The sequence below is a fragment of the Lygodium microphyllum genome, chromosome 23 (assembly GCF_053477565.2).
Source record: "Lygodium microphyllum isolate KBCC chromosome 23, Lygodium_microphyllum_v1.1.10, whole genome shotgun sequence".
NCBI classification, from domain to species: Eukaryota; Viridiplantae; Streptophyta; class Polypodiopsida; order Schizaeales; family Lygodiaceae; genus Lygodium; species Lygodium microphyllum.
Genome location: NC_141157.1, coordinates 91,368,926 through 91,390,592, shown reverse-complemented (window position 1 = coordinate 91,390,592; position 21,667 = coordinate 91,368,926). Strand labels below are relative to the sequence as shown.

Below are 21,667 nucleotides of genomic sequence, written 5' to 3'. Positions count from 1 at the left end.
GTTGAAGCTTTGGAGCTCAAGTCTATGAGAGGTCTTCAAATCTTCAATGGGTCTTTAAGTGCTTCAGAGATCTCCCCTCCATGATTTAATGGACAAATGTTGTTGGAGACTAATCAAATTAGTGAATCAAAGTGGCAGAGGCTTGGGTTGAGTGTCAGGAGAGAGAAAATGAAGAATTTTTGAGTTTGAAGGATTTTGGCTATGGTGGATTTTAGGGTTTCTGAGACAATGGCCTGGTTTTTTTAACATTGCAGGAGCTATGGTGGACCATTTTCAAAACTTTTTTTATGGAAATGTAGCTTATGAGATGCTCTACCAAAGCCCTAATCTCCTCATCCAGATCGCGGCCCGTACTGCACGCGCAGAGTCAAATTCCGTGAACAGGCGTAGTTCTTACAAATTTTCGTGATTTCCGCAGTGCTGGGCTCGATGATGAGCAATGTTGGACTGTGATGCATCAAGGAGCTTCGCCACGAGTAGAGGAATGTTTCTCCAGAAGGAATCGTGGGCTAAGATGGCCTGTAGAGTAAGATATAGAAGCTCCAAGTGCTGTATGTCATGTCTAGCTATGGCAGACACAAAGCAGAGATTGAGAGTTTAAGCAATGCTGAGCTATGGAGTGGCCAATGCCAAGCTCTTAAGTGATAGAAAGAAGCCTTGGGAGTCAAGGAACAAATGTCTAGAAGAGAGTAGGTTCAGATATGACCTATGGAGAGAGATCCAGGAGCTTCAAGTTGACAGGGTGCTGCTGGCTATGGCTGCCATGGAAGCTTCAGTGAGGATAGAGGTAAGAAATGGAACCATGAGCTGGACTTGAGCTGACCTGAGGTTAAGAGGGACTGAGAGAGCAGATAAGGGAGTTATGCCATGCCCGACTGGGCTCTGATACCATGTGAGAAATGCGGGATCTAGAGCATGGCAAAGGGGGAAGCTATGGAGGATGGAAGGAGAAGTGTAGACTCATGATGGAAAGGACACTGTTTGTTACACAAGTGAATTAGGTTCCAAGATTGAGACTTGGACTCACAAACAAAATCTTGTGTATGTGGAAAATGACATTGACACTTCATTGAAAAGAAAAGAGTACTATCATTGCTTGGTAGCACATTTCATCATTGTGCCTATGGGATCTGTCTCTCTTCCTAGAATGAACTGCATCTTCCTAGCCTAGTTGTTCCATACAAAGGGACATACATAGGGTGTGATTGGCAGATTCTCAACATGGTTGCTTTTATATGAGTGGTGATTTCTTTTGGACTTAGGGATTCATCTTCAGAGGATGCGTCTAGGAATGCCACATAGCACGGACCTTCTAGAAACCGGGGCTTTGATAGCTCTGGCTTCTGTCGCGGCAGGGGGCATCATCATCATCTTTTCTCTAACTTGAATGGTTAGGGCGACAGGAGCCACTAGTGAACTTAATTTTTATGCATTTGATCCATTGCTTATGCATATTCTGCATACTTTGTGGTCCATTGGTCAACCCAAATGGAACCATGGTCATTCGCTCCAACACCTTGAAATCTTTTGCCTCTAAGGTCTCTGTAGGGACTTCAACAAGATCATCCACTATTAGAGGATCTTCTTCAACTGCACTTTCATAACCTGCTTCATTTTCTTCCTCATCATTTTCATCCTCTTCCTCTAGAGGCTCTGTCTCTACTTCTGTAGAGGCTCTATAAAAAAGAATAGATCTTCTGTCTTTGTGTCTGTTTCTGCTTCTGCTTCTATCTTTGGCTCTGTCTTTGTTATTGTCTCTGTGATTTCCATGTAATAGGGAGAACAGTACATCCATGCTTCTATTTCACTGTCAGAGGTGATTTCAGAAGTCAATTCTAGTTGAGGCAGGAGGTATTCTCCCATGGACAAGGACTTTGCTTCCCTTGGTAGTTGGCTTATAGTGCCCCTTGTTAGGGACTGGGCTTTTGTTTCCTTGGGAAAGATCTGCTTAATAGCCTCTTCGTCTCCTGATGTACCATCTGTTACTTCGTTGATGGAGGAGTCAGTTATAACTTCGATGGATGTGGATCCATTGCCTTTTCGTGATCCATACAATTTCAACACCACTTTGTTGGGTCCTTTGCCTAGGGTTAGGGTTCCTTTTAACCAATCCGTCCTGGCTCTCGTTTCAAAAAGCCAAGGTCTTCCCAATAGCAGAGAGTATGAGGTCCCATAAGAATTTGGTTTGACAACCAAATATGTTAGCCAATAGTCGCTTCTTGCAAGGGTTGCTTTTACGTATGGAAGGATGCCCAATGGTTTAATTTTGCTTTTGTCTGCCAATCTAATAAGCCACTATGTAGGTTGAATTCCTTGTAACCCTAAGTCCTTCATTGTCACATCAGTCATTACATTTACTGATGATCCTCCATCAATCAATGCATCTAAAATAAATCATCCTTCTATCCATACACTAATCTCTCGGGTTCCATGATCTAGGAATACAGGCTCCGGGGCCTTATTGGTCTTGGTCGCTATTGAAGGAACAATCCTTAATCCCCGTCTTGGAATGAAGATGCTTTTGAATTTCTTTCGGTACCTGGGAGACATCATCAACAACTGTCAGAATGTTAAGTTTGGTTTAAAAGTGTCTAGGTCTTTTACCAAGTCATATTCTTTGATAGGATCCATGGGCTTTTCCAGTCTGCTGGGAAATGGGGCTATACCTATTTTCATATTTCCTTTTTCTTCTAACAATGGCAACATCGACACTTCCTCTATTTCTGGAGGTGCTTCTGTATCATCTATCTCTTGGACCTCTGATCCTATTTTTGGGATTGTCTTTGTGACTCTCTGTGGCACTACAGTGCTCTATACTGCACTGTTATGTCCTGTACTGTTCTATCCCTCTATTGGTAGGTTGAACTTCACAATCTTGACAGGGGAATTATTATTGTTTTGGACAATTGGTTCCTTCTTCTTGGCGCGTGTGATAGCGACAACTTCCAACTCTACCAAATCAGAGGTGGGTTCTTGTGCCTTTTGTTGGCTATTAGAGTGGCATTGGCCTTGATAGGGGCTGGACTTGGACAGTCCTTTGCAGTGTGTCCTTCTCCTTTGCATCGGCTACATAAGGGCTTGTAATCCACAGATCATCTAGGGTTTGGATAATTCAGGGTGATATGACCCTTTTCTCCACACTCGTAATATTCCACCTTTGATCTCTCGCCATTGCCAAACTGTCATCCTCTATAACTTTGTGAGGAAACCTCCTTGGACCAAAATTAGGGCCAAACTCCCTAGGATTTGGTCCAATATGCTATGTTGTCATTTTGGATTCTAGCAAGTTGAATCTTACATTTTCATCCTTCTATCTTCGTTTGTGCATCTCTTTCAGAGAGCAAATATCCTCTGTATGGTTTTTTCGTAAACAATAAGAACAAAAGGCTCTTGGAATGGTTGGTTTTTAAGTACATTCAGTTGCTAAATGTCCCGCTTGATGACACTTTCCGCACCATGTATTAGAATGCATCACATCTCTCCCAGCTCCTGTAGGGGTGGATATATTGGCAGTATTCACCTTTAGTGTCTGTAGCTGCTTTGTAATCACATCCATAAGCTCTTTCTTGATACTTGCAATTGAGTTGGATAAGTAGTCATTTAGATTTTCACCTCTTGAAGTACTTGTAGTAGGGTTTAGGGAAGCTTCTTTAATTACTGCATACACTAGTTGGGTTGATCCAGAGGGTCCTCTGTTCTGGTTTTGATTCAGAGCTCCTGTTGAAACTTGGGATTGTTGATTCCAGTTGGTAGGGTTCCATTGTTATTGAGTGGCCATTGGAGGAACTGTTTGAGGCCACTGTCGTTGTGGTTGAACCATCATTTGAGGCACTCTCATCTATGGTGATTGAAGTGTCCCTAGGACTGCATTTGGTGGTTATACCATTCCTAGCATGGGAATTTGCTAAGAAAACAGAAGGAACAGGAGAAACTACAGGAGGAGGTTTAGAAGGACTAGGCAATGATGTTGGATTGGCAATGAAGGAAAAAAAAGTAAAAATAAGAATGTGAGGGGAATTAGGAGTAAAAGACAATAGAGGAATAGTGTGAGGGTTGGAAGTGAGGAGGGAAATATACAATGGAAAACAATATGACATAAGAGAATAAGACAAAAGATCAGTGGGATCTAATGGATAAAAAGAACAATGATAAGAAAGATCTTGGAAAACATAATCAGTGAATAATGGATGATCAGCCATATGACGCAACAGTTGAGTTTGCAAAGGCTAGATATTAGATTTGTGGAATACACCCTTGAGATGACAAGGTTCCAAAGCAACATCTTCCAAAGGTAGATGCCAAGCATGTCCTCTACACCAAGACATCTACTCATGATAATGCTTCAAACTATCTGGTAGTAGGAGCTCAACTGCGTGCACATACATCACTACTTGTAAGATCACATCTCCCACATACAAATTCAAATCCTTCTCATTAGAAAAATGCAAATGCCCCGTAGGATACATGAAAGACAACAACTGTACTTCATGTGAAATCAGCTCATCAACAAATCTGTCAAACACAGATTTGAGCAAATTTGCAGACCACAAATTCTGCCACCCATCCTTTGGAGGTTCTAAATCCACATTGCTCAAAGAGATATACAAGGAAAAATGTTGCTGATTATACTTGATCCAAAAAGATGGTGGGGGTGACACCAGCCTAGCATAACTAGTATAATCATCCTACACACAGTTCATTCATTGTTGAAGGAGTTCTACCTTAGTAGAAAAACCATTACACAACTTTGCCTTTTGCTGTAACTGGTCAAGCTCCTCGTTGGAAGATACAATAGAAGAAACCACAGGAGGTGGAGGAACAGAAAGAGTAACAATCTTTTGATTAAGCTCTGCAATCATCTTCTTTTGTGACTCAGTTTCCTAAGAAGACTGTAGCTGACCCTCACAAGTACCCAGCCTACTGGCTAAGTCAATCATCTCCTCAAGGGAAAAATTCTTCTCTTTAGTCAAAGACACATTCTCTGCTTCTAGGGTAACTACTTGAGCCTCTAACTTCTGAATGGTGGCCTTCTGGGAATCCATCAGGGTAGTAGCTTCAGTCATTTGTTTGTGAATATCTGTGAGGCGGCTTTCTCAGATGGTAGATCCTCCAAATCCTTACTCAATTGACTAGTCAGGGAATCCACTTTGTCCTGTAAGGAAGTATACACCCCTGTGTAAATGGACTGAAGACAAGTCATCAGTGAAGTCTCCAATGTAGCCTGGACACTAGAAACCAACTAAGGAAGCAAAGGTCCAGCTTACATTGTTTGTAAGGAAGCATGGATCTGTTTATCCAATTGCCCATCCCTTTGTGCTGGAAATAGATTAGGACATGACAAGAATGAAGGAAGGGAACTAGTAGAAACATGAGGAATGGAGTCCTGTGCAGGAGAATCAGAAACTGAAATAGAAACAAGACTAAAGGGCCCTTTAGTACGTATTCTTTTATTGCAAGAGAATCTGGTAGGGGGCTCATCCTCTGAATCAGAATTGGGTTGTAATGGAGGAGGAGTTGGAACAGAAGGTGGTGGCTGCTTCGAAAGAGGAGCAGGATTAGGAATTGGGACACCACCAGGAGTAGGTGCAAGGGAGATAATCTTTTGAAGAAAAGCACGGTAGGAGACATTACTTCCTGACCTTTCCGAACTCTTTGAAAATGATGATCCATCTTCCCAAGCATGAATGCTGCCCAATTGAACTTGGCTCCCTCCAGGATCCTAACAGAAGCAGTGAACAGCTCCTTGGAGAGACATTTGGAAGCAGGCTTCCGTAACATGAACCTGTCTTGCAGAAACTGGCAAAGTTGTTTCCATACCGGGGAGGAGATGTGAGCTACAGAAACCCCAGAACTGGTGATAAATTTGCTAGAGACCAAAGGAGTAGAGGTTTCTTTCTGTAGGAGAGAAAGGATCTCCTCAGCTGTCAATAATTGATTTCCACTAGGGACGAAAGACACTGAAAGAGGCAAACACAACGCATCATTAATATTGGCTGTGGATAAGCAAAAGCGTCGGTTATAAACCAAACCAAACTGGTTCTTGTAGGATGACAGGAAGGAGTAGAAAATTGTGTTGTCCCCACTGGCAAAAACTTCAAAGCCACAAAAGGACGAAGACCAGCATGACGAATGCAATCTGCCTCCAAGAGAGGGGCATAGTCATGCACTGGCAATGGCACATGCTGGATGACAATAGGAGGAATAGAGGTAGATGTCATTCAGACTACTACAAAAAAAACCCACACACACAACCAAGGAAAAAGACGAAAAAATTTCTGCAAAACCCAGACAAATCATCACTGAGAAGAATATCAAAACAAAGGACAGAGGACTAGACTAGACTCAACCAGACTTCCCTAAACAATCCACATCCTATAGAAAAAATTTGACATGATCTAGGCACTCGTGCGACTGAAAGCTTCATGCTATGCAACAAGCAAGCACCTTGATCCCACGTGATCAAGCAATCAAAAATAAAAACTCAAACACACCGTATCCAAAACAATAACTAGACTCAAATAGAATCCAAGACTTGGACCACAGGAATAAAGAGAGATGAATAAGACTGACATCTTGGACTTAACAAATCCCAACCCTTGTAAATGCATTGCATAAACCTATGGTGCGGTGAATGTGGATGGGTGAACACTATCGAATTTATTTTAACCATGTACAAATTAGATTGCAGTTCGTTATTAATTAACCATTAATGCATAATGAGTCGATTTTGCAATTCCAACCCCTACTTAGATTGACTTGACTGATTGGGAGTCTCTAAAAATACAATTCATTGTTACAACTTACATGATCTGTGGCGCAAAGCGCATGCATGCGTGACGGTGGGGGTTCATTTTAATTACCAATAAATTGTGTCTGTAGCGTGTGTGTGCGTGCACTGTGGATTTATTTTAGAAAATTATGTGGGTTATTGTGCCATGTGCTTGTGCAACAACGGGGTTTCTTTTACAATTAACAGACATGTTTCTTTTAAATTAAAAATTAATGAATCGCATTCTGTTTATTTGGTGGGTGTAACAGTCGGTTGATTTTATTAGAATTACATGTGTGTTATGGTGCAACGTGAGAGAGGGAAAAAGATAAAAAACCAGGCAATATGTGGGGTTGTCTGCAAAGTCTAATACCACATCCTCAAGAAAAAGGAAAGGCGCAATCCACAAATATTCCACAAAACTAACAAAAGGTTGACTAAAACTAGTCGTCCTGTCGTACAGAAAAAATGAAAAAACAACTAACACATTGTCAAAAAATAATAAAACCAATGATACATATGACAAAAAAAAAGATGGATATGTTGGGATGTTGAATTGATTTGGATTTATGATTATGATTTACCAAAATTAGGGTTTTGTCTCCAAGTAATACTTTGGCCGATTAGGAAAGTATTTTCAATTGAGAAATAATTGACAAAAGGGACAAGGAAGTTTGTCAAAATTTTCTATTTTTTTTTTGAAATTATGTTGATATTTTAATCCATTTTTAATAAATTTTGGTCAATTTTTAAGTATTTTTGAAAAGAAGTTACAATTTTTGAATTTTTTGTAAAAAACTTTTCTAAGATTTTCAGTTTGAAAAAAATTTCAATTATTTCCAGCAATTGGAAAATTTTCAAGAATTTTTCTGTAATTTTTTTAATTTTAATTAAATTTTAATGAATATTTGAAAATTTTAATGTGTTTTTAGAGATTTCGAGATTTGGAGTACCCGTGACTGCATATGAACGGCTCTGCTGATGATTGTGATTATGTACGAATGGCTGTAAGACCCTACCGCACGAACAAGGCGGACGCACGTCCTCACCCGTGAACGCACGCGAACATCCACTGAGACCAAAACATCGACCGTAGCGCACAAAGGGGGGCGAACAAGGGGTAAAGTGTAAAGGATGGAGGTAGGGGGTGGGACAGGGGGCTTAGGTGTAGGGTGAGGTAAATTGAGAGAGGAAGGGCAGGTCGCAGCGCAGGCAATGACAGCGGATGGCAACGACGGGGGCGGCGGCGGCGGCGGGCGGTGCCAGCAAGGGTGCGATTGGCAGGCGGCGGTGGGCGGCGAGTAGCAAGAGAGGAGGAAGGGGAGAGAAGGAGGAGGAGGGATAAGAGAAGGAGGAGGAGGGGAGGAGAGAAGGGAAGGAGGAGGAGAAGAGAAGGAGGAGGAGGGGAAGAGAGAGAAGAAGCAAAAGGGGAAGAAGAAGAAGTAGAGAGAGAGGAGAGAGGAGGAGGGGTCGGGGAGAGAGAAGAAAAAGAGGAGAGGGAGAAAGAAAAGGAGAGAGAGAAAGAAGAAGAGAGGGAAAAAGGGAGGGAAGGGAAACCGTCGGGTGGGGGGTGGGTTTGTTTTTTTTGGTTTTTTAAAATTAATATTTTTTTAAAAAATAAAAAATTTTAAAAAAAGAAAGAGAAAAATAAACCCCCCCTCGTCCTGCGCAGAAGCATGGGACGAGGTAAAAAATTTGTAGTAGCGGGAAGCATTGGGGGCCAGGATGGCGATGAGGAAGGCGCGGACGCCACCAGGGTGTTGCGAGATGCGTAAAAGTAAAAACACGCATATTCACGTGTGAGGCGAGGCGCGCGTGGGCACAATAAAACAAAGAAAATTGAATATCATGCAAATTGTCAGCCGGAACGCAATGCAATAAAAAGGAAAACTATGCAAGAAGGCGAAGTGGAGACTACGAAAAAGTACAATGGGGTGTCCGGAACAAATTAGCATGTTCACATAGGAAAACTATTAAAAAAAAGCCCGAAAATACATACGATAATTAATATCGAAAGATCCGCTCACCAAAATGAACTGCAGGAAAAGGGAAAATTGTGAGAAAAGGCATACTGGACATGCCTATCATTGCAAAATACAGTTCCGATGGAGATAAGACCTGTTCACAAGGAAAAAACCCCAAAGATTGTACTTGAAAAGAGATTCAAAAATTAATATGGAAGGATCCATGCATCAGAATGAGGAGCAATAAAAATGAAAAATAATAGGACACATAAAATCTTGAAGGCTCCCAAATCAAATCGCAGTTTGGATGGGGTTAGGAGGCGTTCACATGGAAAAAACAAGAAAATGGAGCTAAAAAACACAAATAAAAATTAATAACAAAAAATCCAGAGGGCAAAACAGGGCAGAGAAGAAAAGAGAATTGTGCAAGAAGGGTGGATAGACAAGGCTATCTAGTCAGAATGGAATTCCGAAGAGAATAGGGCAGGGTCACATGGAAAAATGCCAAAAATACGCACGAGAAAGACACGAAAACTCGCAAAAATTAATAACGAACAACCCGTACAGCAGAAGGATAGGGTGTAAAAAGGAAATATGTCCAAGGCAAGTCATAGAATAAGGCTCGTATGTTAGATTGTTGTTTTGAAGTGAGAAGGACACGTTCACATAGAAATATATCCAATTAGTAGGAATTGCTTTAAAAATTAATAACTCAGAAAAAATAAGCCGGAACAAGGGAATATAAAAAGGAAAAGTGTGCCAGTTGAAGAGATGATCTTAGAACAGATGCGTAGGGACGCATTCCACATTTAAGACCTTACTGGGCAGGGTTAAATGTCGCAACATAACCTAGGACTCGTTAACCAACTGAACTCTGGTGTCTTCACACTTAAAACATAACATACACTTGCAATCATAAGAATAGGGTTAGAAAGACTTGGCCCGGTTCACGTAGGGTCGAAGGAACTATCACTACTACAGAAGGGTTGGAGTCGGTTGCAGGACGTACCACGGCTTGCCCTAGCGTTCAGCCCCAACATGGCAGGGACCATGTAGCAGCACCTAGGGAGGTAGCTAGTTGATGAAGCCCGTCAGGGGAGGTATCGTTGACAAAAGATAGTCACCCAACTCACGGGCACTCAAGAGGAATGAAAGAACAGTCACTCGCCCCATAACTTACATCACTCGAGATAATTTTTATGGAAACGTAGATCTCACATCCGATTTAGGAATCGATAAGGGAGTGGTGCAGAAGGAGTATGCTAGGGCGCACAATTGATGGTGCATTAGTGTGTCCAACCCGTTTGGCATAGGTGCAAGTAGGAAGGCCACGGAGCCTTGCAGTGTAGTGTATAGAACAGAGTGACGTGCCATGTACTGATGGCAGAGACCCATCCCGTGGGTGCATAGGGAAACAGAAATGTACCTAACTCCAATGGTCGTAACGTCCCTCAATCCTTACCTCTTAATACTTGATTGAAGAAACATCCGTCACACTCAGCTCACCCCCTATTTCACGCTCTGTTGAAAGATACAGAGGGTAGCCCATTCCTGAAACCCATTGATGTAATCCTCACTATCACTTGTACAGAGGTTTTATACCTTGTGCACATTTGATGGTGCAACTGTGCATCCTGCCCTGTGTCGGCATAGAGTGCAAGAAGGAAGGCCAAGGAGCCTTATGGTGCAGTGCACAGGAATAGATCGTGCATTGTGCATTGAGAGGCCCATCCCATGCGTGCAACATTCCATTCACACATCTTACCTCTCATTTGATTTGAAGGGAAAGACTGGTCACATAGCCCACCCTTTGTCTCACGCTCATTGATAGATACAAAGGGCAGCCCATACTCATGTTCCCATCCCTGTTAGGATAAATGCTCTCATCACTAAGGGGATTGGTGATGAAGATCGTGTCAGCTATTGTTGTCATCAGGATATTGAAGATGAGGCATACCCAGGGAAGCAGCCAACAAGTCTTGTACTTCAATGATTTGTAAGAAAGGTTGTCTGTTAAGAAGGGCAGACACACTGATATTGCAGAGATAGTGCACCAATGAAGGTGGCTTCAAATTACTTTCTGGCAAGGTTCCATAGGTGAGTCAGCTATCTTGAACTATGGGGTGTTACCACCGTTTCCCCAGTCATCTTCCCGCCCAAGGGTGTTTCCACCTTTTCTTGGAACGAGGCCTGTTATGATAGGGAATTTCATCCTTTTCTCCCATAATAGTTTGTTTGTTTTGTTTTTTTTTTTCTTTCTTTGTTTTGGTTAATAAAGAGAATGGTAGAAATACATGTGTCAGGATCAACCTCACCACCATTGCTAAATCAGACGAGAAGAGCACAAGGTAGGGTTTGAGAGGTATTTGTAAGGGGCTAGTAGAACGAGACCGTCTCATGAGGAGAATCATAAGAGCTATCAGAAGCACGATGAGAAGGACAGTGCGATGCCCAAAAGGGGGAGGGTAGGTCGACTGTGATTGTCAAGATCCCCAAGGAGGGAAATGCTTCTTTAGACGATAGCCATGGATCAAGAAAGGATCATCAGAGGCATCAAAGGTCTGCACTTGAAGATAGAGCTGTTAGGATTGATAGCAAGTACCTTGTATGGGCCCATCCATCGTTGTTGATGCTTGCCATGAAACTTACTAAATCTTGAATCATAGGCTAGGACAAGATCACATATTTGAAATCCTTGTGCTTGATGAAACTATCATGATAGGCCTTGTGTTGTGCTTGAGTGGTTTTCATGTACTATAGAGCCATCCTCCAAATCTCATCCAAGCATTCCAAGTGTAGGAGGTGGTGTTGCAACGACTCATCATCTCCCAAGCGTTCTTTAACTGCCACTCGCAAAGAGGGAAATTCCAATTTAATAGGGAAGACGGCTTCTGTACCATACACTAACTGGAAAGGGGTCTGTCCCGTAGCTGCCTTGTGAGAGGTCCTCTATGCCCAAAGGGCCTCTTTAAGTTGATCATCCTAGTCGCAACGATGTGCAGTAATCATTCTTGTCAGGATCTAGCAAAGGATGTAATTGGTGACTTCAACTTGGCCATTGGCTCTGGGGTTGTAAGGAGTGGACTTGCGATGGCGGATCTTATACATCTCTGTCAGCTCCTCCATGATTTTGTTAAAAAAATGAGTACCTCTATTACTTACCAGCTCGAGGGGACTGCCAAAATGGGTGATAATATTCTGATACATAAATAGGGCTACATTGTTACTATCATCCCGCCTTAGGGATTTAGCTTCACACCACTTTGTGGCATAATCCATACATACTAATATGTATGTGTTCTACTTCCGTTTGGTGGGTGGAATAATGGGACCCACAAAATCAATCCCCCACCTCTTGAACGGCTTTAGGGGAAGAATAGGTTGCAGTGGCATGGCACTTGTTTTGGTGGGTTTCCCCATTCATTGACAAGCATCTCATCTTTTATAGTAGTCATATGCATCCTTATGTAAGGTTGGCCACTGGTATCCTGCTAACACAACCTTCTTGGTTGTCGCTTCTCCTGCGAAGTGTCCACCACATGGTTTTGTTGAGATATCGAGCTCCACTCGTGATACGCCAGGGTGACCGTTGTGTATTTATGTCACCGACTTGTCAGTTGCAGACGCGGTTGGTACACCGCCCATGAATAATAGCTACATGATAGCTATCCTTATCTACTCTAGTTCGTGGCTCAGTTAGTATGCCACCTTAGTTAGTTGAGTTTGGTTTGAGACCCATATATAGGGTTCTTCTATTTCTTTGTAAGAGAGTTCTTTTGGCTTACACAACTAAGAAGAGGAAAATTATTTTCAGCCTCCACTCTTGTGTGTATTCCCCCATTGTGTAAGCAAGAAAGCTTCAAGTGAGACTCCTTCCTTCTCTCCCACAATCTTGACATGGTATCTGAGCCTTGTTCGTGGTAAGGAGCTCAAGAAAGTAAGCCAAGCTTGCGGTGTTCTGGTAAGAGGAGCAGTGTTGCTTTCATTTTCTGTTTTGGGAGTAGATCTCTGCAGGTAGCACAGTCGGAAAGTGCAGGAGTGCATTGTCTCAGGTTGAGACGCCCTTCACGGTGAAGCAAGAGGGCATTATATGCTGCGGGAGATGGCTTTAGCCCTTGGCGACCTTGTTTTTTTGATTTGAGGCCATTTTGGGGCATGTTTTGGAGGCGGAAGTTTTCTGCACGCACTCAGGACTGAAGATATGGCTTTGAATGACATTGATGTAGAGGAAGAACCTCTTATGCATGATGACGAGTTACCCTCTTCATCTAATGATATGCGTAATTGTCCTTTTAGTTTGGAAGGCACTATGCAAGTTTTGCTTGAACAAATGCAAATTCTAACTTGAAATGCTTTGGATAAAGGCAAGAGACCTTTAGATTAGAGTTTACCTGTCATGGTTCTAATAGTTAGCATTTCGTTTTCTTTGCAGCACTCCATTACAAATCACGATCTGACTAGCCTTGAGACTCGATATGCAGAGAGGCATGGTCTCACTTCATTGATCGAACGATTGTATAGACGCGGTGGCCCTATAAGTCACTCATCTTTCTTATCCGTAGTTACCATGTTTCATTAGAATGCATTATTGTATGGTGGACTAATGTGTTGTTTCTTTTATCTGCAGAGTCTGTTCGATGCTCCTTTGCGGCGGGGCGAGCTTTCGGGGGACGAGGATATGTAGCTTGCCCTGGGATCCCTGGAGCTCACACATCTTTATTTTTGAGTCGCCTGATCTATGTAGACATTTTCTATGTATTAGTAATATCTTGTCATGATTATACCAATCGCTTATTATGCGATCATGTATTTATTTCATGTATTAGTGTTATGATTTCAGTATACATTGTTTTTGTTTGCAAGCGCATTGTACACAGTGCAGAAACTATTTTGTATGGCTTTGATCACAAAAAAAAAAATCCCTGTTATCGTCGCTATTAGCATCGCAAATTCTACTGCTCACGTCATTATTGGCGTCGTTATCTAATAATGATGGTGATACCAAGTGTTCTATGGCGTCACCAATAATGACGCTTTTTGCAACGACGGGGAAAAATTTTGTTATTTGCATTTTCGTCGCTTTAAACATCGGTATAAGACCTATATCTTATAGTGATTGTCTCCCTCTATGAGAGGTTTTGCCAGCTTGATTGCAATGGAAAAGGCTTCATCTCTATTGAGAAGTTTCTATCCGCTCCAAATTTTGCTACTACCGATCAACTTGGAAGATGCTGCTCGAAGAGAAATAGAATTTCAAGGAGCTAAAAAGCAACGTGACATTCAACTTGTGAGGGTGAATCAAGACACGCGGCTGAACTATAGAGTTCTAGACTTGCGAACCCCTGCTAATCAGGGAATATTTCGAATTCCCATGTGGGCATGGGCATGCAAATGTGTAAAATTTTGTCTGGGAATTCAAGATGGTTCAGTGGCTCATAAAAGTTGTACATATCTAGGTAGAATTGAAGGGAATGCTTCCACTATGCTCACACAATACGACATTGAAGATGTCTAAGAACACTGTGGTCTCTTATAGCAGTCTCTCAGCAGAAAATTGTCTCCCTCTATGAGAGGTTTTGCCAGCTTGATTGCAACGGAAAAGGCTTCATCTCTGCTAAGGAGTTTCTATCCGTTGTTCCAGAGTTTGCTATTAACCTGTTATCACAAAGAATGCTAAGGATGTTGGATGGCTTGAATTTCAAGGATTTTGTGGCCTTTCTCTCAATTTTCAGTGCCAAAGCAAGCCTTCAAAAATAAAGTGGAGTTCATTTTTAAAGTCTATGATGTGGATTGTGAAGGGAAAGTGACTCGTGAAGATATTTTGGAGGTTCTCCATGACTTATCAAGCTCTTTCCTTTCAGAAGAACAAGGCTAGCAAGTAGTGGTTCGGGCTCTGGAAGAATCTGGATATGCAAAAGACAGCTACTTAACTTGCTCAGGCAGACTTTATTGACTGTGTTCTGAGATTGCCTTGTGGCTGCCAAAATTATGTGATTCAGAGTTGGTCTTTGATGAGGACTTGTCTAGCCTCCCTCTCTACTGGATTGACTCTGATGAAGTACAGCTAGTATTGCATACATTCAAGTTTGAATGCCGCATTTCAAGAAGCTAAAGGCCTAAACTAGTTGATGATGAGACCAATCTCTAACATTGGATCATCTCGCACTTGCATTGGTACAAACATTTGATATTTTCAGCTTTCAAATTGAATCATGATCTCGCTTGATTGATCTTCTATCTTGAAATTTCTCAAGAACCTCTGTGGTTGCGACTTTCCTTTCAAAAACCCTTCGACATCTTTGGTGAACCCGACGTGAAAGCGTCGCATTAAAATTTTTTTAGGATGGGAGATACTTCAGCATCAATTTCAGCCTCTTCTATGATCCCTACTTTGTCCTCTACTTCAGCTTCATCATCGACTTCTGGTTCAAGTACTTCTACGGATGATTTAAAGCAGATTTTGCAGAATATGTCTATGTATATGCAACTTTAAAATTAGCAGACACAATTGTATATGCAGTAGAGCAGCAATTACATCAACAACAGTTGTCTCAGCAAAGGCAACTATATTCAGAGCAAGAGAATGCAATCAGTGCGGCTAAGGTGATTGAAGCAATTTAAAATGAAAAGAAACTATTTGATGGAGTACTAACAGGACTTACAAGTAAATATTTTCTTCGCCTTGTCACACCCGCCTTGAGGGTAAAATTAATTGAACTTTTCCTTCAAAATTCTCATTGGCTAGATTTTAAGAAGGCCCTGAAAGAGGAGTATTTTCTTGAGGACTTTGGGATGGCTACACGGCGGTCATTCAGAGAGTGGGTCTACATGCCAAACAAGCTGCTTCAGAATTCATATGAGAATTTGAAGAGAGGTATAATAAGCTTGCTTGATGCCATTGTTGCAAGCTGCAGATCCTGCTCTTCAGGAAGAATTAGGAGAGCTTCTTGAGGATTGCACCAAACCTATGGGTCTTAAAACAGGTTGGCAAGACACCCAGGATGCGGTCTCGACTTTGACCAAGAGGCGGATATGGAAGACCCACCTACAGAATGGATCCATGACACCGACGCCATCTTCTACTCCTATGTTTTCTTCTACCCTTGTCATTTCTTCTCTTCCTCAGCCAGTTACTTGGCCTATGCTAGTGCCTATTGTTTCTAATCCTCCTATTCCTCCTGTTCCAAGACCAATGCGAGCTCCTTCTGCTCCAAAATCATCCACTCCGTCAGTTCCTTCTTCTCTTGATGACATAATCAAAGGCATAACAGATTTGACACTGGAGTCAGTTAAAGCAGAATTGGTGGGAAAATTGAAAGAGTAGTTTGATTTGATCGCGCCTACTATTTCTTCTAGTGCTCCCACTGCACCTAGGACTGCTCCTAATGCACCTAGGAGAGATCGAAGATGTATTTGGTGTGATAGTATGGACCATCAGTATTGCAAGGATTGCGAATCTTTTCAAGAATATGCAAGGAGGAAGAATTTGGTATTTTGGGGACAAGATGGCAAGATCTGGTTGACTGAAATAGGAGCTCCGCTTGCTACCAATTTTGGGAAAGGCGAAATGAAGAAATTAGTAGATGATATGGCTGCGCGTACTTCTTATGTGGCAGCTAGAGGAGATGCTTCTGCATATGGAGTCTAGATTGAGAAAGGTTCAGAGAGTCAGTCAGCATTATGGACCTATGCTATGGAGACGGTAAACAAGGAGAAAATTCAATAGACTGTTTTGACTAGTGTAGGTTCTAGCATCAGATCTAAGACAGGTTGGGATTCGCTTGTTGATAGGTACACTATTTATGCCTACTTGGCTAAGTATCGGGGAGCAGATGTACTTGTTGAGGAGAAGCATAAGAGAGATGAAGAAAATCCAAATGCAGCAAAAAAGACTAGATGGGGTGAGTTTGTTACTCCACCTACTAGAGGGCCGTCTTTGAGACCAGGGCCAGAACGACAAATGGAAGATGCTCAAAAGAAAGAAAGAGGTAAGAGCCTAGACAAAGAAAGCAGCCATGATTTAGATTAATGTCCGATACTAAGACATCTACAGACATGAAAAAATCTTTAATGACAAGATACTTGGCAGTGAGGTGACTTTTACTATTTCTGAGGTTTTGGGCATTTCGAAAAGAGAGTTTCAAGATCAGTTCCAAGAAGTCGTGAAGATAAAAAGACATACATTGCGTACTAGTGATACACATGGAGTTTTGATTGGGGAGTTGGATGAGGATGAAGATGAGGTTATGGTTGAGAATGCTTTTGTTTTTCCATAGACAGAGAAGAGGGTTTAGTCTATACATTATGTTGAAACTGATGAGCCTATCTTGGTACCGCACAATCACTTTTCACGGAGTCATTGGGCTAGGGAAACTACAGAAACAATGGTAAAAATTTGAGAGAAACAGGTTCCTTATGTTGCTTTGGTGGATCATGGTTCAGAGATTAATCTCATAGTTCGTGGAGTTTATGAAAGTAATAGATGGCCTATGGATACAGAGCATGTGGCATATGAGAGCCGCCAACAACACTGCAGGTGATTTGAATGCTACCTGTCCCAGTGTGAGGATTTCTATTGGAGATGTAGAAGAGGATTTCCATTTCTTTGTGCAGGATTCATGCTCTTACCCCATAATCCTAGGACAACCACTCATTACAGAGATACACATGGAGACGAAAGTAATGGATGATGGATTTGATTATGCACAGATTCGTAGTAAAGATGGTATGAGAGTAGTCCAGTTTATGACTGTGTGTGTAAATCATGCTAGAAACACGGATACTCTTCAAGATGCACCTCTGCCCACTATGAGGGATTCGGGTTTTCATTAGGTACCGCTGTTCCGCGAGAGCGACGGTGGTATAGAGCAGAGGAGATTGAAGTTCTCGCCTCCTGGTAGCAATGTTTTCTCCTCCAATTTTGTTGGAATTTCAGCAAATAGTTTGATGAGTTATCAGAAGATTTCTAAGTTGCCTAGAGCTGCTAGGCAGTACATATGTAGGAAGGAGAAAGATTTGAAAAATGCACGTATTTTAGAGGATGATGAGCATATAGATGGGATGTATGATAGTATGGTTTGTGCAAATACAATGACAGAGATGGAAAATATGCTGAAAACTAATATACAAAGTTGTTACAGTAATATATCAGTGCAGTCCTTGGACATGTTTCATGAAATTTTAGATTTTGTGTCATAGATAGAGTTAGAGGCTGAGGTGACTCAGCAAAAAGTGTTGAGTGCTGAAGAAATTCAGCAAACAGAGTTTCCGGCTGATTATGATTAGCCTACACAGATACAAAGGGCTAAAAACTTTCAGCTAATAGAGTTTACTGCTGAAATATTTCACCATCCAGAGTTTAGGGTTGTTCCTATGCATTTCATAGAGCAGAGGGCTGAGGATATTCAGCCCACCAGAGGGCAGAATTGCTGATTTACAACATGATTTGAGTAATGCAGAGGATCATAATGAAGCCAGGGTTGACACAAAATACAAGACTGTGGATAGGAAGGTGAAGCCGGTAGTTGGACCGCTTCCACTTGACAATGATCAGCAAATAGAGAGAGCTACCAAGCAGCCAATTTTGAGGAATCTAGAGCATATAGGCCATTAATTTTCAGTATAGAGACTCTTGCTAAATTAAAAATTGGAAATGGTGATTTCTTGTTACCCTCAAAGAAGCAGTGCTTTCAGGATATGCTCGAGCGACATGGAAGGGGGTTTGCTTTCTTTTTGCATGAGATTGGGTATTTGAATCTGGATATTGTTGCCCCAATGGTGATCTTTACTATTCCTCATATTCCATGGAACCTTCAACCCATTCCAATGCCTAGGGTGCACCTGCCAAAGCTAGTTGACTTGTTGAATGAGAAAATGAGGATGGGAATCCTAGAGCTTTCATCTGCATCATACTCAAATAGGTGGTTTACGGTTCCAAAGAAGAATGGTACTCTCCGATTTATACAGGACATGCAGCCAGTAAACAGAGTTACTATCAGGAATGTTGGTATAGGTCCAATTGTGGATGAATTTGCAGAAGCATTTGCTAGACATGCCATTTATTCTTTAGGTGACTTGTATTCGGGATATGATCAGTTTCAGCTAGCCTTGGAAACTAGGGACCTAACCACTATGAGAACTCCTATTGGGCTTGTCAAGATGTGTACCTTTTCTCAAGGTGCCACTAATTCTATTGCGCATATGATGAATGCCATGCATAAGGTCCTTCGTGAGTATATACCTCAACTTACCATGCCTTTCTTGGATGATGTGCCCATAAAGGGGTATGCAGAAGAAGAGAAGAATGAGAGTCTAAATGAGCAGGGATGTAGATACTTTGTGGCTGATCATATTTCAACTTGTGAAAAGATTTTGGCCAGGTTAGAAGAAGTGAACTTGACACTATCACGTCAAAAATCTATTTTTGGAGTAAATGAGGTTGTCATTGTTGGACATATGTGTGGGTATTATGGTAGGAAACCTTCACCTACTGAGAAGGTGGATGCTATAGGCAAGATTACGGAGTGTTGTTCCACCACTTCAGAGGTACGGAGATTCATTGGAGCCTATGTGTTTTACATGATTTGGATACCCCATTTTGCACACATAGCATATTGTTTATATCAGTGCTTCGAAAGGGGCAATAATTTTATTGGGATGAGAGCCACACTAGAGCCATGCGAAAATTAAAGTAGTTATTATAGATTTCTCCTACTCTCAGGAAAGCATTTTATAATTGCGGAAGGCCTATTGTATTGATAGTTGACACTAGTCCAATTGGCATAGGTTGGGCTGTGGGTCAAGATCATGCAGATGGAAATAGGTACGCTATTCGCTTTGGGCCGTACATAGTCAGATATGTCTTTGACAATGCCACATATGAGCTGACAGAATTGGATGGGACAGTGCTTAGAGTACCTATTGCAGGAAAAATAATCAGCAAGAGAAGGGCAACGAGAAGAAACTCTAGTAGAAGAGACAGATGATATGACAAATTACCTTGCTGATATACCGAAAATACACAATGAAGAGATTGATCTATACCTGGATCTTGACGACAATGATCATGGGTAGTTGGCCCATCCAGAGGATGCACATGATAAGAGGGACTGAATGTCGTACTGCTGCGCATCCGAGGTGTGGAATCCATCAAAAAGTTTATGTATGTGACATTTGTTATTTTGTGCATACTTAGACGTTGTGCTTTGCTCTGCCTAAACGTTTTGCCTTCACTTGGTTCAAGTTCAATTTCACAAAAGAGACGCTGTTTGGGAGTGAATCTAGTATTTGTTACAAACAATTTAGAAGGAGAATGGGCTCTAGATCTACAATGAGTATGGTTTTTTCCAGCTTCTCGAGTTGTTTGCTTATGCTGAAGATACAAATGGTATCGACAAGGGAGTTCAAGAAGACCAGGAAATTTTTAAACAATTTTCTAATTTGAAAAGCTTAAGGAACTTAGGAGCATTAAAGCATAATAATCTAGCCTTCTCTACATTGATATACAACCAGCTTCTTGGAATTTTTGCAAACTTGGCTGTGGGGTGCCAATGTCTGTGACATTTCAGAAGTATCATCTAGATCATCACATGTATCAAGGGGTGGAAGGACTGGATATGGACATACCTAGCTATTTGGAAGAAGGCTTATTACAAACACATTCTTGAAAGCTTGTTGGGTCTTGTTTTAACTCTTCTTCTATGCCCTTAGACCACAGTTTCTGAACCCCAAAAACCCAGGATTCTGGGAGTTCGGCAATGATGTGGTACAGGTGGCCCTTGATGTTGCTTTGATTTACACATGGGGTTGGAGACCATTTGTGTACCTTCTGTTGTCTAGCTTCGTAGGTGGCGGCTTACATCCTATTGCTCGCCATTTCATATCTGAGCACTATGTTTTACAAGAAGGACAAGAGACATACTCCTACTATGGGCCTCTAAATTTACTAGCATGGAGTGTGGGTTATCACAATGAGCACCATGATTTTCCTCGAATTCCTTGGAGTAGGCTACAGAAGGTCAAGGAGATGAAATCCTTGTTATAGCTGAAGATGATGATACATATGCACCTACTTCTTTGCCATAGAGAGCTTGAAGACTATTGTAGGCAAGCAGGAGAATTTCTAGAGGGGAAGGAGCAAATTAGCTGGCTATTTCGAGAAAAGGCAGAAAGAAAGGGGACTTTGGAGAGCTTTGAATAAAGAAAAATCCGAGGCAGCAGAAATAGTGGAAAGGATGAAGCCGATGACATCTGCGAAATGCACAGGAGAAGAGGGATCAGACCAAAGGAAAAAGCAGGAGAGAACGGCGTGTGGTATGCTGAAAAAAGACACCATGAGAAAAACAGGCTTAGGGAGGGAGAAGCAGGGCATTTCAGAGCATGTTCATGTTACCAAGAAAAAGGACAACTCAGCAAGATGCAGATCAAAAGGAAGGGTAGAGGGAGGGAGGTGGTTCTGGTGACAGTAAGGCATGGATAAAGAAGGATACATGTCCTTAAGGAAGATACAAGAACATAGAGTATGGAAAGGTCTTGAAAGGAAAATCACAGGCTGTAGTATTGCTACCAATCAACTTGGAAGATGCTACTCGAAGCGAAACTGAATTTCAAAGAGCTAAAGAGCAAGGTGATGTTCAGCTTGTGAGGGTGAATCAAGACACACAACTGAACTATAGAGTTCTAGACTTGCGAACCCCTGCTAATCAGGGAATATTTTGAATTCAATCCCATGTGGGTATGGGCATGCAAATGTGTGAAATTTTGTCTGGGAATTCAAGATGGTTCAGTGGCTCATAAAAGTTGTACATAACTAGGTAGAATTGAAGGGAAGGCTTCCTATATGCTCACACAATACGACATTGAAGATGTCCAAGAACACTGTGATCGCTTATAACACTCTCTCAGCAGGAAATTGTCTCCCTCTATGAGAGGTTTA

The 21,667-nt window shown here is 41.7% G+C and overlaps 1 pseudogene; it reads left to right on the top strand.

Annotated features, from left to right (window-relative positions):
• The first annotated feature begins 19,845 nt into the window (after positions 1 to 19,845).
• Positions 19,846 to 20,776, top strand: LOC148016459 (sphingolipid delta(4)-desaturase DES1-like pseudogene; annotated as a pseudogene).
• Positions 20,777 to 21,667: the final 891 nt, after the last annotated feature.